The sequence below is a fragment of the Calliopsis andreniformis genome, chromosome 11 (assembly GCF_051401765.1).
Source record: "Calliopsis andreniformis isolate RMS-2024a chromosome 11, iyCalAndr_principal, whole genome shotgun sequence".
Taxonomy (NCBI): Eukaryota; Metazoa; Arthropoda; class Insecta; order Hymenoptera; family Andrenidae; genus Calliopsis; species Calliopsis andreniformis.
Window position 1 is genome coordinate 8,996,482 of NC_135072.1, and position 17,756 is coordinate 9,014,237.

Sequence of the window (17,756 nt, forward strand, 5' to 3'; positions counted from 1 at the left end):
TTATATTGTATTTTATGCTTCTGGCGTTGAGTTAAGGCACTATCTATTCGATCTGGTGGAGCAACGCCCTAGAGCGAAGCCTAGGTTGCCCGGAACGTAGAATTGGCCATCACTTCCAAACTGGTTGCAATTATTCCTGATATATGATGGAAACACTGTTGTATTTTTTTGCATTTTATGGTTCGGGCGTTGACTTCTAAGGCCCTAACTATTCAATCTGTTGGAGCAACGCGCTAGGGTGAAGCCTAGGTTGCGCGGAAAGTAGAAATGACCATAAGTTTCTTACTGGTTGCAATTATTCGTTTTATACGATGGAAAAACTGTTGTATTTATATTGTATTTTATGCTTCTGGCGTTGACTTCTAAGGCACTAACTATTCGATCTGGTGGAGCAACGCCCTAGAGTGAAGCCTAGGTTGCCTGGAACGTAGAATTGGCCATCACTTTCAAACTGGTTGCAATTATTCCTGTTATATGATAGATACACTGTTGTATTTTTATTGCATTTTATGCTTCGGGCGTTGACTTCTAAGGCCCTAACTATTCAATCTGTTGGAGCAACGCCATAGGGTCAATCCTAGCTTGCTCGGAAAGTAGAAATGACCATAAGTTTCATACTGGTTGCAATTATTCGTTTTATACGATGGAAATCCTGTTGTATTTATATAGTATTTTATGCTTCTGGCGTTGACTTCTTAGGCCGTAACTATTCGGTGAGGTGGAGCAACGCGCTGGAGTGAAGCCTAGGTTGCCCGGAACGTAGAATTGGCCATCACTTTCAAACTGGTTGCAATTATTCCTGATATATGATGGAAACAATGTTGTATTTTTTTTGCATTTTATGGTTCGGGCGTTGACTTCTAAGGCCCTAACTATTCAATCTGTTGGAGCAACGACGTAGGGTGAAGCCTAGGTTACTCGGAAAGTAGAAATGACCATAATTTTCATACTGGTTGCAATTATTCGTTTTATGCGATGGAAAAACTGTTGTATTTATATTGTATTTTATGCTCCTGGCGTTGAGTTAAGGCACTATCTATTCGATCTGGTGGAGCAACGCCCTAGAGCGAAGCCTAGGTTGCCCGGAACGTAGAATTGGCCATCACTTCCAAACTGGTTGCAATTATTCCTGATATATGATGGAAACACTGTTGTATTTTTTTGCATTTTATGGTTCGGGCGTTGACTTCTAAGGCCCTAACTATTCAATCTGTTGGAGCAACGCGCTAGGGTGAAGCCTAGGTTGCGCGGAAAGTAGAAATGACCATAAGTTTCTTACTGGTTGCAATTATTCGTTTTATACGATGGAAAAACTGTTGTATTTATATCGTATTTTATGCTTCTGGCGTTGACTTCTTAGGCCGTAACTATTCGGTCTGGTGGAGCAACGCCCTGGAGTGAAACCTAGGTTGCACGGAACGTAGAATTGGCCATCACTTTCAAACTGGTTGCAATTATACCTGTTATATGATGGAAACACTGTTGTATTTTTTTTGCATTTTATGGTTCGGGCGTTGACTTCTAAGGCCCTAGCTATTCAATCTGTTGGAGCAACGCCCTAGGGTGAAGCCTAGGTTGCTCGGAAAGTAGAAATGACCATAAGTTTCATACTGGTTGCAATTATTCGTTTTATACGATGGAAAAACTGTTGTATTTATATTGTATTTTATGCTTCTGGCGTTGACTTCTAAGGCACTAACTATTCGATCTGGTGGAGCAACGCCCTAGAGTGAAGCCTAGGTTGCCCGGAAAGTAGAATGGGCCATCACTGTCAAACTGGTTGCAATTATTCGTTTTATACGATGGAAAAACTGTTGTATTTATATTGTATTTTATGCTGCTGGCGTTGACTTCTAAGGCACTAACTATCCGATCTGGTGGCACAACAGCCTAGGGTGAAGCCTAGCTTGCCCGGAACGTAGAAATGACCATTACCTTCACACTGTTTGCAATTATTCCTTTTATACGATGGAAAAGCTGTTGTATTTATATCGCATTTTATGCTTCTGGCGTTTACTCCTAAGGCCCTAACTATTCAATCTGTTGGAGCAACGCCCTAGGGTGAAGCCTAGGTTGCTCGGAAAGTAGAAATGACCATAAGTTTCATACTGGTTGCAATTATTCGTTTTATACGGTGGAACAGCTATTGTATTTATATCGTATTTTATGCTTCTGGCGTTGATTTCTAAGGCACTAACTATTCGATCTGGTGGAGCAACGCCCTAGAGTGAAGCCTAGGTTGCTCGGAAAGTAGAAATGACCATCAGTTTCATACTGGTTGCAATTATTCGTTTTATACGATGGAAAAACTGTTGTATTTATATCGTATTTTATGCTTCTGGCGTTGACTTCTAAGGCACTAACTATTCGATCTGGTGGAGTAACGCCTTAGAGTGAAGCCTAGGTTGCCCGGAACGTAGAATTGGCCATCACGTTCAAACTGGTTGCAATTAATCCTTATATACGATGGAAGAGCTGTTGTATTTATATCGTATTTTATGCTTCTGACGTTTACTTCTAAGGACCTAACTATTCGGTCTGGTGGAGCAACGCCCTAGAGTGAAGCCTAGGTTCCTCGGAATGTGGAAATGACCATAACTTTCACACTGGTAGCAATTATTCGTTTTATACGATGGAAACGCTGTTGTATTTATATCGTATTTTATGCTTCTGGCGTTGACTTCTTAGGCCGTAACTATTCGGTCTGGTGGAGCAACGCCCTGGAGTGAAGCCTAGGTTGCCCGGAAAGTAGAATGGGCCATCACTGTCAAACTGGTTGCAATTATTCGTTTTATACGATGGAAAAACTGTTGTATTTATATTGTATTTTATGCTTCTGGCGTTGACTTCTAAGGCACTAACTATCCGATCAGGTGGCACAACAGCCTAGGGTGAAGCCTAGCTTGCCCGGAACGTAGAAATGACCATTACCTTCACACTGTTTGCAATTATTCCTTTTATACGATGGAAAAGCTGTTGTATTTATATCGCATTTTATGCTTCTGGCGTTTACTCCTAAGGCCCTAACTATTCAATCTGTTGGAGCAACGCCCTAGGGTGAAGCCTAGGTTGCTCGGAAAGTAGAAATGACCATAAGTTTCATACTGGTTGCAATTATTCGTTTTATACGGTGGAACAGCTATTGTATTTATATCGTATTTTATGCTTCTGGCGTTGATTTATAAGGCACTAACTATTCGATCTGGTGGAGCAACGCCCTAGAGTGAGGCCTAGGTTGCCCGGAACGTAGAATTGGCCATCACTTTCAAACTGGTTGCAATTAATCTTGTTATACGATGGAAAAACTGTTGTATTTTTATTGCATTTTATGCTTCTGGCGTTCACTTCTTACTCCCTAACTATTCGATCTGGTGGAACAACAGCCTAGGGTGAAGCCTAGCTTGCCCGGAACGTAGAAATGACCATTACCTTCACACTGTTTGCAATTATTCCTTTTATACGATGGAAAAGCTGTTGTATTTATATCGCATTTTATGCTTCTGGCGTTTACTCCTAAGGCCCTAACTATTCAATCTGTTGGAGCAACGCCCTAGGGTGAAGCCTAGGTTGCTCGGAAAGTAGAAATGACCATCAGTTTCATACTGGTTGCAATTATTCGTTTTATACGATGGAAAAACTGTTGTATTTATATTGTATTTTATGCTTCTGGCGTTGACTTCTAAGGCACTAACTATTCGATCTGGTGGAGCAACGCCTTAGAGTGAAGCCTAGGTTGCCCGGAACGTAGAATTGGCAATCACGTTCAAACTGGTTGCAATTAATCCTTATATACGATGGAAGAGCTGTTGTATTTATATCGTATTTTATGCTTCTGACGTTTACTTCTAAGGACCTAACTATTCGGTCTGGTGGAGCAACGCCCTAGAGTGAAGCCTAGGTTCCTCGGAATGTGGAAATGACCATAACTTTCACACTGGGTGCAATTATTCGTTTTATACGATGGAAACGCTGTTGTATTTATATTGTATTTTATGCTTCTGGCGTTGACTTCTTAGGCCGTAACTATTCGGTCTGGTGGAGCAACGCCCTGGAGTGAAACCTAGGTAGCACGGAACGTAGAATTGGCCATCACTTTCAAACTGGTTGCAATTATTCCTGTTATATGATGGAAACACTGTTGTATTTTTTTTGCATTTTATGGTTCGGGCGTTGACTTCTAAGGCCCTAACTATTCAATCTGTTGGAGCAACGCCCTAGAGTGACGCCTAGGGTGCTTGGAACGTAGAAATGACCATAAGTTTCATACTGGTTGCAATTATTCGTTTTATACGATGGAAAAACTGTTGTATTTATATTGTATTTTATGCTTCTGGCGTTGACTTCTAAGGCCGTAACTATTCGGTCTGGTGGAGCAACGCCCTGGAGTGAAACCTAGGTAGCACGGAACGTAGAATTGGCCATCACTTTCAAACTGGTTGCAATTATTCCTGTTATATGATGGAAACACTGTTGTATTTTTTTTGCATTTTATGGTTCGGGCGTTGACTTCTAAGGCCCTAACTATTCAATCTGTTGGAGCAACGCCCTAGGGTGAAGCCTAGGTTGTTCGGAAAGTAGAAATGACCATAAGTTTCATACTGGTTGCAATTATTCGTTTTATACGATGGAAAAACTGTTGTATTTATATTGTATTTTATGCTTCTGGCGTTGACTTCTAAGGCACTAACTATTCGATCTGGTGGAGCAACGCCCTAGAGTGAAGCCTAGGTTGCCCGGAAGGTAGAATTGGCCATCACTGTCAAACTGGTTGCAATTATTCGTTTTATACGATGGAAAAACTGTTGTATTTATATTGTATTTTATGCTTCTGGCGTTGACTTCTAAGGCACTAACTATCCGATCTGGTGGTGCAACGCCCTAGAGTGAAGCCTAGGTTGCCCGGAACGTAGAATTGGCCATCACTTTCAAACTGGTTGCAATTATTCCCGTTATGTGATGGAAACACTGTTGTATTTTAATTGCATTTTATGGTTCGGGCGTTGACTTCTAAGGCCCTAACTATTCAATCTGTTGGAGCAACACCCTAGGGTGAAGCCTAGCTTGCTCGGAAAGTAGAAATGACCATAAGTTTCATACTGGTTGCAATTATTCGTTTTATACGGTGGAACAGCTATTGTATTTATATCGTATTTTATGCTTCTGGCGTTGATTTATAAGGCACTAACTATTCGATCTGGTGGAGCAACGCCCTAGAGTGAGGCCTAGGTTGCCCGGAACGTAGAATTGGCCATCACTTTCAAACTGGTTGCAATTAATCTTGTTATACGATGGAAAAACTGTTGTATTTTTATTGCATTTTATGCTTCTGGCGTTCACTTCTTACTCCCTAACTATTCGATCTGGTGGAACAACAGCCTAGGGTGAAGCCTAGCTTGCCCGGAACGTAGAAATGACCATTACCTTCACACTGTTTGCAATTATTCCTTTTATACGATGGAAAAGCTGTTGTATTTATATCGCATTTTATGCTTCTGGCGTTTACTCCTAAGGCCCTAACTATTCAATCTGTTGGAGCAACGCCCTAGGGTGAAGCCTAGGTTGCTCGGAAAGTAGAAATGACCATCAGTTTCATACTGGTTGCAATTATTCGTTTTATACGATGGAAAAACTGTTGTATTTATATTGTATTTTATGCTTCTGGCGTTGACTTCTAAGGCACTAACTATTCGATCTGGTGGAGCAACGCCTTAGAGTGAAGCCTAGGTTGCCCGGAACGTAGAATTGGCAATCACGTTCAAACTGGTTGCAATTAATCCTTATATACGATGGAAGAGCTGTTGTATTTATATCGTATTTTATGCTTCTGACGTTTACTTCTAAGGACCTAACTATTCGGTCTGGTGGAGCAACGCCCTAGAGTGAAGCCTAGGTTCCTCGGAATGTGGAAATGACCATAACTTTCACACTGGGTGCAATTATTCGTTTTATACGATGGAAACGCTGTTGTATTTATATTGTATTTTATGCCTCTGGCGTTGACTTCTAAGGCCGTAGCTATTAGATGTGGTGGAGCAACGCCCTAGAGTGACGCCTAGGGTGCTTGGAACGTAGAAATGACCATTACTTTCATACTGGTTGCAATTATTCGTTTTATACGATGGACAAACTGTTGTATTTATATTGTATTTTATGCTTCTGGCGTTGACTTCTAAGGCACTAACTATTCGATCTGGTGGAGCAACGCCCTAGAGTGAAGCCTAGGTTGCCTGGAACGTAGAATTGGCCATCACTTTCAAACTGGTTGCAATTATTCCTGTTATATGATAGATACACTGTTGTATTTTTATTGCATTTTATGCTTCGGGCGTTGACTTCTAAGGCCCTAACTATTCAATCTGTTGGAGCAACGCCATAGGGTCAATCCTAGCTTGCTCGGAAAGTAGAAATGACCATAAGTTTCATACTGGTTGCAATTATTCGTTTTATACGATGGAAATCCTGTTGTATTTATATCGTATTTTATGCTTCTGGCGTTGACTTCTTAGGCCGTAACTATTCGGTGGGGTGGAGCAACGCGCTGGAGTGAAGCCTAGGTTGCCCGGAACGTAGAATTGGCCATCACTTTCAAACTGGTTGCAATTATTCCTGATATATGATGGAAACAATGTTGTATTTTTTTTGCATTTTATGGTTCGGGCGTTGACTTCTAAGGCCCTAACTATTCAATCTGTTGGAGCAACGCCGTAGGGTGAAGCCTAGGTTACTCGGAAAGTAGAAATGACCATAATTTTCATACTGGTTGCAATTATTCGTTTTATACGATGGAAAAACTGTTGTATTTATATTGTATTTTATGCTTCTGGCGTTGAGTTAAGGCACTATCTATTCGATCTGGTGGAGCAACGCCCTAGAGCGAAGCCTAGGTTGCCCGGAACGTAGAATTGGCCATCACTTCCAAACTGGTTGCAATTATTCCTGATATATGATGGAAACACTGTTGTATTTTTTTGCATTTTATGGTTCGGGCGTTGACTTCTAAGGCCCTAACTATTCAATCTGTTGGAGCAACGCGCTAGGGTGAAGCCTAGGTTGCGCGGAAAGTAGAAATGACCATAAGTTTCTTACTGGTTGCAATTATTCGTTTTATACGATGGAAAAACTGTTGTATTTATATTGTATTTTATGCTTCTGGCGTTGACTTCTAAGGCACTAACTATTCGATCTGGTGGAGCAACGCCCTAGAGTGAAGCCTAGGTTGCCTGGAACGTAGAATTGGCCATCACTTTCAAACTGGTTGCAATTATTCCTGTTATATGATAGATACACTGTTGTATTTTTATTGCATTTTATGCTTCGGGCGTTGACTTCTAAGGCCCTAACTATTCAATCTGTTGGAGCAACGCCATAGGGTCAATCCTAGCTTGCTCGGAAAGTAGAAATGACCATAAGTTTCATACTGGTTGCAATTATTCGTTTTATACGATGGAAATCCTGTTGTATTTATATAGTATTTTATGCTTCTGGCGTTGACTTCTTAGGCCGTAACTATTCGGTGAGGTGGAGCAACGCGCTGGAGTGAAGCCTAGGTTGCCCGGAACGTAGAATTGGCCATCACTTTCAAACTGGTTGCAATTATTCCTGATATATGATGGAAACAATGTTGTATTTTTTTTGCATTTTATGGTTCGGGCGTTGACTTCTAAGGCCCTAACTATTCAATCTGTTGGAGCAACGACGTAGGGTGAAGCCTAGGTTACTCGGAAAGTAGAAATGACCATAATTTTCATACTGGTTGCAATTATTCGTTTTATACGATGGAAAAACTGTTGTATTTATATTGTATTTTATGCTCCTGGCGTTGAGTTAAGGCACTATCTATTCGATCTGGTGGAGCAACGCCCTAGAGCGAAGCCTAGGTTGCCCGGAACGTAGAATTGGCCATCACTTCCAAACTGGTTGCAATTATTCCTGATATATGATGGAAACACTGTTGTATTTTTTTGCATTTTATGGTTCGGGCGTTGACTTCTAAGGCCCTAACTATTCAATCTGTTGGAGCAACGCGCTAGGGTGAAGCCTAGGTTGCGCGGAAAGTAGAAATGACCATAAGTTTCTTACTGGTTGCAATTATTCGTTTTATACGATGGAAAAACTGTTGTATTTATATCGTATTTTATGCTTCTGGCGTTGACTTCTTAGGCCGTAACTATTCGGTCTGGTGGAGCAACGCCCTGGAGTGAAACCTAGGTTGCACGGAACGTAGAATTGGCCATCACTTTCAAACTGGTTGCAATTATACCTGTTATATGATGGAAACACTGTTGTATTTTTTTTGCATTTTATGGTTCGGGCGTTGACTTCTAAGGCCCTAGCTATTCAATCTGTTGGAGCAACGCCCTAGGGTGAAGCCTAGGTTGCTCGGAAAGTAGAAATGACCATAAGTTTCATACTGGTTGCAATTATTCGTTTTATACGATGGAAAAACTGTTGTATTTATATTGTATTTTATGCTTCTGGCGTTGACTTCTAAGGCACTAACTATTCGATCTGGTGGAGCAACGCCCTAGAGTGAAGCCTAGGTTGCCCGGAAAGTAGAATGGGCCATCACTGTCAAACTGGTTGCAATTATTCGTTTTATACGATGGAAAAACTGTTGTATTTATATTGTATTTTATGCTGCTGGCGTTGACTTCTAAGGCACTAACTATCCGATCTGGTGGCACAACAGCCTAGGGTGAAGCCTAGCTTGCCCGGAACGTAGAAATGACCATTACCTTCACACTGTTTGCAATTATTCCTTTTATACGATGGAAAAGCTGTTGTATTTATATCGCATTTTATGCTTCTGGCGTTTACTCCTAAGGCCCTAACTATTCAATCTGTTGGAGCAACGCCCTAGGGTGAAGCCTAGGTTGCTCGGAAAGTAGAAATGACCATAAGTTTCATACTGGTTGCAATTATTCGTTTTATACGGTGGAACAGCTATTGTATTTATATCGTATTTTATGCTTCTGGCGTTGATTTCTAAGGCACTAACTATTCGATCTGGTGGAGCAACGCCCTAGAGTGAAGCCTAGGTTGCTCGGAAAGTAGAAATGACCATCAGTTTCATACTGGTTGCAATTATTCGTTTTATACGATGGAAAAACTGTTGTATTTATATCGTATTTTATGCTTCTGGCGTTGACTTCTAAGGCACTAACTATTCGATCTGGCGGAGTAACGCCTTAGAGTGAAGCCTAGGTTGCCCGGAACGTAGAATTGGCCATCACGTTCAAACTGGTTGCAATTAATCCTTATATACGATGGAAGAGCTGTTGTATTTATATCGTATTTTATGCTTCTGACGTTTACTTCTAAGGACCTAACTATTCGGTCTGGTGGAGCAACGCCCTAGAGTGAAGCCTAGGTTCCTCGGAATGTGGAAATGACCATAACTTTCACACTGGTAGCAATTATTCGTTTTATACGATGGAAACGCTGTTGTATTTATATCGTATTTTATGCTTCTGGCGTTGACTTCTTAGGCCGTAACTATTCGGTCTGGTGGAGCAACGCCCTGGAGTGAAGCCTAGGTTGCCCGGAAAGTAGAATGGGCCATCACTGTCAAACTGGTTGCAATTATTCGTTTTATACGATGGAAAAACTGTTGTATTTATATTGTATTTTATGCTTCTGGCGTTGACTTCTAAGGCACTAACTATCCGATCAGGTGGCACAACAGCCTAGGGTGAAGCCTAGCTTGCCCGGAACGTAGAAATGACCATTACCTTCACACTGTTTGCAATTATTCCTTTTATACGATGGAAAAGCTGTTGTATTTATATCGCATTTTATGCTTCTGGCGTTTACTCCTAAGGCCCTAACTATTCAATCTGTTGGAGCAACGCCCTAGGGTGAAGCCTAGGTTGCTCGGAAAGTAGAAATGACCATAAGTTTCATACTGGTTGCAATTATTCGTTTTATACGGTGGAACAGCTATTGTATTTATATCGTATTTTATGCTTCTGGCGTTGATTTATAAGGCACTAACTATTCGATCTGGTGGAGCAACGCCCTAGAGTGAGGCCTAGGTTGCCCGGAACGTAGAATTGGCCATCACTTTCAAACTGGTTGCAATTAATCTTGTTATACGATGGAAAAACTGTTGTATTTTTATTGCATTTTATGCTTCTGGCGTTCACTTCTTACTCCCTAACTATTCGATCTGGTGGAACAACAGCCTAGGGTGAAGCCTAGCTTGCCCGGAACGTAGAAATGACCATTACCTTCACACTGTTTGCAATTATTCCTTTTATACGATGGAAAAGCTGTTGTATTTATATCGCATTTTATGCTTCTGGCGTTTACTCCTAAGGCCCTAACTATTCAATCTGTTGGAGCAACGCCCTAGGGTGAAGCCTAGGTTGCTCGGAAAGTAGAAATGACCATCAGTTTCATACTGGTTGCAATTATTCGTTTTATACGATGGAAAAACTGTTGTATTTATATTGTATTTTATGCTTCTGGCGTTGACTTCTAAGGCACTAACTATTCGATCTGGTGGAGCAACGCCTTAGAGTGAAGCCTAGGTTGCCCGGAACGTAGAATTGGCAATCACGTTCAAACTGGTTGCAATTAATCCTTATATACGATGGAAGAGCTGTTGTATTTATATCGTATTTTATGCTTCTGACGTTTACTTCTAAGGACCTAACTATTCGGTCTGGTGGAGCAACGCCCTAGAGTGAAGCCTAGGTTCCTCGGAATGTGGAAATGACCATAACTTCCACACTGGGTGCAATTATTCGTTTTATACGATGGAAACGCTGTTGTATTTATATTGTATTTTATGCCTCTGGCGTTGACTTCTAAGGCCGTAGCTATTAGATGTGGTGGAGCAACGCCCTAGAGTGACGCCTAGGGTGCTTGGAACGTAGAAATGACCATTACTTTCATACTGGTTGCAATTATTCGTTTTATACGATGGAAAAACTGTTGTATTTATATTGTATTTTATGCTTCTGGCGTTGACTTCTAAGGCACTAACTATTCGATCTGGTGGAGCAACGCCCTAGAGTGAAGCCTAGGTTGCCTGGAACGTAGAATTGGCCATCACTTTCAAACTGGTTGCAATTATTCCTGTTATATGATAGATACACTGTTGTATTTTTATTGCATTTTATGCTTCGGGCGTTGACTTCTAAGGCCCTAACTATTCAATCTGTTGGAGCAACGCCATAGGGTCAATCCTAGCTTGCTCGGAAAGTAGAAATGACCATAAGTTTCATACTGGTTGCAATTATTCGTTTTATACGATGGAAATCCTGTTGTATTTATATCGTATTTTATGCTTCTGGCGTTGACTTCTTAGGCCGTAACTATTCGGTGGGGTGGAGCATCGCGCTGGAGTGAAGCCTAGGTTGCCCGGAACGTAGAATTGGCCATCACTTTCAAACTGGTTGCAATTATTCCTGATATATGATGGAAACAATGTTGTATTTTTTTTGCATTTTATGGTTCGGGCGTTGACTTCTAAGGCCCTAACTATTCAATCTGTTGGAGCAACGCCGTAGGGTGAAGCCTAGGTTACTCGGAAAGTAGAAATGACCATAATTTTCATACTGGTTGCAATTATTCGTTTTATACGATGGAAAAACTGTTGTATTTATATTGTATTTTATGCTTCTGGCGTTGAGTTAAGGCACTATCTATTCGATCTGGTGGAGCAACGCCCTAGAGCGAAGCCTAGGTTGCCCGGAACGTAGAATTGGCCATCACTTCCAAACTGGTTGCAATTATTCCTGATATATGATGGAAACACTGTTGTATTTTTTTGCATTTTATGGTTCGGGCGTTGACTTCTAAGGCCCTAACTATTCAATCTGTTGGAGCAACGCGCTAGGGTGAAGCCTAGGTTGCGCGGAAAGTAGAAATGACCATAAGTTTCTTACGGGTTGCAATTATTCGTTTTATACGATGGAAAAACTGTTGTATTTATATTGTATTTTATGCTTCTGGCGTTGACTTCTAAGGCCCTAGCTGTTCGATCTAGTGGAGCAACGCCCTAGAGTGAAGCCTACGTTGCCCGGAAAGGAGAAATGACCATCACGTTCAAACTGGTTGCAATTAATCCTTTTATACGATGGAAAAGCTGTTGTATTTATATCGTATTTTATGCTTCTGGCGTTTACTTCTAAGGACCTAACTATTCGATCTGGTGGAGCAACGCCCTAGAGTGAAGCCTAGGTTCCTCGGAATGTGGAAATGACCATAACTTTCACACTGGTTGCAATTATTCGTTTTATACGATGGAAAAGCTGTTGTATTTATATCGTATTTTATGCTTCTGGCGTTGACTTCTTAGGCCGTAACTATTCGGTCTGGTGGAGCAACGCCCTGGAGTGAAACCTAGGTTGCACGGAACGTAGAATTGGCCATCACTTTCAAACTGGTTGCAATTATTCCTGTTATATGATGGAAACACTGTTGTATTTTTTTTGCATTTTATGGTTCGGGCGTTGACTTCTAAGGCCCTAGCTATTCAATCTGTTGGAGCAACGCCCTAGGGTGAAGCCTAGGTTGCTCGGAAAGTAGAAATGACCATAAGTTTCATACTGGTTGCAATTATTCGTTTTATACGATGGAAAAACTGTTGTATTTATATTGTATTTTATGCTTCTGGCGTTGACTTCTAAGGCACTAACTATTCGATCTGGTGGAGCAACGCCCTAGAGTGAAGCCTAGGTTGCCCGGAAAGTAGAATGGGCCATCACTGTCAAACTGGTTGCAATTATTCGTTTTATACGATGGAAAAACTGTTGTATTTATATTGTATTTTATGCTTCTGGCGTTGACTTCTAAGGCACTAACTATCCGATCTGGTGGCACAACAGCCTAGGGTGAAGCCTAGCTTGCCCGGAACGTAGAAATGACCATTACCTTCACACTGTTTGCAATTATTCCTTTTATACGATGGAAAAGCTGTTGTATTTATATCGCATTTTATGCTTCTGGCGTTTACTCCTAAGGCCCTAACTATTCAATCTGTTGGAGCAACGCCCTAGGGTGAAGCCTAGGTTGCTCGGAAAGTAGAAATGACCATAAGTTTCATACTGGTTGCAATTATTCGTTTTATACGGTGGAACAGCTATTGTATTTATATCGTATTTTATGCTTCTGGCGTTGATTTCTAAGGCACTAACTATTCGATCTGGTGGAGCAACGCCCTAGAGTGAAGCCTAGGTTGCTCGGAAAGTAGAAATGACCATCAGTTTCATACTGGTTGCAATTATTCGTTTTATACGATGGAAAAACTGTTGTATTTATATTGTATTTTATGCTTCTGGCGTTGACTTCTAAGGCACTAACTATTCGATCTGGTGGAGCAACGCCTTAGAGTGAAGCCTAGGTTGCCCGGAACGTAGAATTGGCCATCACGTTCAAACTGGTTGCAATTAATCCTTATATACGATGGAAGAGCTGTTGTATTTATATCGTATTTTATGCTTCTGACGTTTACTTCTAAGGACCTAACTATTCGGTCTGGTGGAGCAACGCCCTAGAGTGAAGCCTAGGTTCCTCGGAATGTGGAAATGACCATGACTTTCACACTGGTAGCAATTATTCGTTTTATACGATGGAAACGCTGTTGTATTTATATTGTATTTTATGCTTCTGGCGTTGACTTCTGAGGCACTAAGTATTCGATCTGGTGGAGCAACGCAATAGAGTGAAGCATAGGTTGCCCGGAACGTAGAATTGGCCATCACTTTCAAACTGGTTGCAATTATTCCTGTTATATGATGGAAGCACTGTTGCATTTTTTTTGCATTTTATGGTTCGGGCGTTGACTTCTAAGGCCCTAACTATTCAATCTGTTGGAGCAACGCCCTAGGGTGAAGCCTAGGTTGCTCGGAAAGTAGAAATGACCATAAGTTTCATTCTGGTTGCAATTATTCGTTTTATACGATGGAAACGCTGTTGTATTTATATCGTATTTTATGCTTCTGGCGTTTACTTCTAAGGACCTAACTATTCGATCTGGTGGAGCAACGCCCTAGAGTGAATCCTAGGTTGCTCGGAATGTAGAAATGACCATAACTTTCACACTTGTTGCAATTATTCGTTTTATACGATGGAAACGCTGTTGTATTTATATCGTATTTTATGCTTCTGGCGTTTACTTCTAAGGACCTAACTATTCGATCTGGTGGAGCAACGCCCTGGAGTGAATCTTAGGTTGCTCGGAATGTAGAAATGACCATAACTTTCACACTGGTTGCAATTATTCGTTTTATACGACGGAAACGCTGTTGTATTTATATTGTACTTTTTGCCTCTGGCGTTGACTTCTAAGGCCGTAGCTATTAGATGTGGTGGAGCAACGCCCTAGAGTGACGCCTACGGTGCTCGGAAAGTAGAAATGACCATTACTTTCACACTGGTTGCAATTATTCCTTTTATACGATGGAAAAGCTGTTGTATTTATATCGTATTTTATGCTTCTGGCGTTTACTTCTAAGGACCTAACTATTCGATCTGGTGGAGCAACGCCCTAGAGTGAATCCTAGGTTGCTCGGAATGTAGAATTGACCATAACTTTCACACTGGTTGCAATTATTCGTTTTATACGATGGAAACGCTGTTGTATTTATATTGTACTTTATGCCTCTGGCGTTGACTTCTAAGGCCGTAGCTATTAGATGTGGTGCAGCAATGCCCTAGAGTGACGCCTAGGGTGCTCGGAACGTAGAAATGACCATTACTTTCACACTGGTTGCAATTATTCGTTTTATACGATGGAAAAGCTGTCGTATTTATATCGTATTTTATGCTTCTGGCGTTTACTTCTAAGGACCTAACTATTCGATCTGGTGGAGCAACGCCCTAGAGTGAATCTTAGGTTGCTCGAAATGTAGAAATGACCATAACTTTCACACTGGTTGCAATTATTCGTTTTATACGTCCGAAACGCTGTTGTATTTATATTGTACTTTTTGATTCTGGCGTTGACTTCTAAGGCCGTAGCTATCAGATGTGGTGGAGCAACGCCCTAGAGTGACGCCTAGGGTGCTCGGAAAGTAGAAATGACCATTACTTTCACACTGGTTGCAATTATTCGTTTTATACGATGGAAAAGCTGTTGTATTTATATCGTATTTTATGCTTCTGGCGTTTACTTCTAAGGACCTAACTATTCGATCTGGTGGAGCAACGGCCTAGAGTGAATCCTAGGTTGCTCGGAATGTAGAAATGACCATAACTTTCACACTGGTTGCAATTATTCGTTTTATACGATGGAAACGCTGTTGTATTTATATTGTACTTTATGTCTCTGGCGTTGACTTCTAAGGCCGTAGCTCTTAGATGTGGTGGAGCAACGCCCTAGAGTGACGCCTAGGGTGCTCGGAACGTAGAAATGACCATTACTTTCACACTGGTTGCAATTATTCGTCTTATACGATGGAAAAGCTGTTGCATTTATATCGTATTTTATGCTTCTGGCGTTGACTTCTTAGTCCGTAACTATTCGGTCTGGTGGAGCAACGCCCTGGAGTGAAACCTAGGTTGCCCGGAACGTAGAATTGGCCATCACTTTCAAACTGGTTGCTATTATTCCTGTTATATGATGGAAACACTGTTGTATTTTTTTTGCATTTTATGGTTCGGGCGTTGACTTCTAAGGCCCTAACTATTCAATCCGTTGGAGCAACGCCCTAGCGTGAAGCCTAGGTTGCTCGGAAAGTAGAAATGACCATAAGTTTCATACTGGTTGCAATTATTTGTTTCATACGATGGAAAAACTGTTGTATTTATATTGTATTTTATGATTCTGGCGTTGACTTCTACGGCACTAACTATTCGATCTGGTGGAGCAACGCCCTAGGGTGAAGCCTAGGTTGCTCGGAAAGTAGAAATGACCATTAGTTTCATACTGGTTGCAATTATTCGTTTTATACGATGGAAAAACTGTTGTATTCATATTGTATTTTATGCTTCTGGCGTTGACTTCTAAGGCCCTAGCTGTTTGATCTAGTGGAGCAACGCCGTAGAGTGAAGCCTAGGCTGCCCGGAAGGTAGAATTGGCCATCACTTTCAAACTGGTTGCAATTATTCGTTTTATACGATGGAAAAACTGTTGTATTTATATTGTATTTTATGCTTCTGGAGTTGTCTTCTAAGGCACTAACTATTCGATCTGGCGGAGCAACGCCTTAGAGTGAAGCCTAGGTTGCCCGGGACGCAGAATTGGCCATCACTTTCAAACTGGTTGCAATTATTCCTGTTATATTATGGAAACACTGTTGTATTTTTATTGCATTTTATGCTTCGGGCGTTGACTTCTAAGGACCTAACTATTCTATCTGGTGGAGCAACGCCCTAGAGTGAATCCTAGGTTGCTCGGAATGTAGAAATGACCATAACTTTCACACTGGTTGCAATTATTCGTTTTATACGATGGAAACGCTGTTGTATTTATATTGTACTTTATGCCTCTGGCGTTGACTTCTAAGGCCGTAGCTATTAGATGTGGTGGAGCAAAGCCCTAGAGTGTCGCCTAGGGTGCTCGGAACGTAGAAATGACCATTACTTTCACACTGGTTGCAATTATTCGTTTTATACGATGGAAAAGCTGTCGTATTTATATCGTATTTTATGCTTCTGACGTTTACTTCTAAGGACATAACTATTCGACCTGGTGGAACAACGCCCTAGAGTGAAGCCTAGGTTGCCCGGAACGTAGAATTGGCCATCACTTTCAAACTGGTTGCAATTAATCTTGTTATACGATGGAAAAACTGTTGTATGTTCATTGCATTTTATGCTTCCGGCGTTCACTTCTTAGGCCCTAACTATTCGATCTGGTGGAACAACAGCCTAGGGTGAAGCCTAGCTTGCCCGGAACGTAGAAATGACCATTACTTTCACACTGTTTGCAATTATTCCTTTTATACGATGGAAAAGCTGTTGTATTTATATCGCATTTTATGCTTCTGGCGTTTACTTCTAAGGCCCTAACTATTCAATCTGTTGGAGTAACGCCCTAGGGTGAAGCCTAGGTTGCTCGGAAAGTAGAAATGACCATAACTTTCACACTGGTTGCAATTATTCGTTTTATACGATGGAAACGCTGTTGTATTTATATCGTATTTTTGCTTCTGGCGTTTACTTCTAAGGTCCTAACTATTCGATCTGGTGGAGCAACGCCCTGGAGTGAAACCTAGGTTGCCCGGAACGTAGAATTGGCCATCACTTTCAAAATGGTCGCAATTACTCCTGTTATGTGGTGGAAACACTGTTGTATTTTTTTTGCATTTTATGGCTCGGGCGCAGACTTCTAAGGCCCTAACTATTCAATCTGTTGGAGCATCGCCCTAGGGTGAAGCCTAGGTTGCTCGGAAAGTAGGAATGACCATAAGTTTCATACTGGTTGCAATTATTCGTTTTATACGATGGAAAAGCTGTTGTATTTATATTGTGTTTTATGCTTCTGGCGTTGACCTCTAAGGCACTAACTATTCGATCTGGTGGAGCAACGCCCTAGAGTGAAGCCTAGGTTGCCCGGAACGTAGAATTGGCCATCACTTTCAAACTGGTCGCAATTACTCCTGTTATATTATGGAAACACTGTTGTATTTTTATTGCGTTTTATGCTTCGGGCGTTGACTTCTAAGGACCTAACTATTCGATTTGGTGGAGCAACGCCCTAGAGTGAATCCCAGGTTGCACGGAAAGTAGAAATGACCATAAGTATCATACTGGTTGCAATTATTCTTTTTATACGATGGAAAAACTGTTGTATTTATATTGTA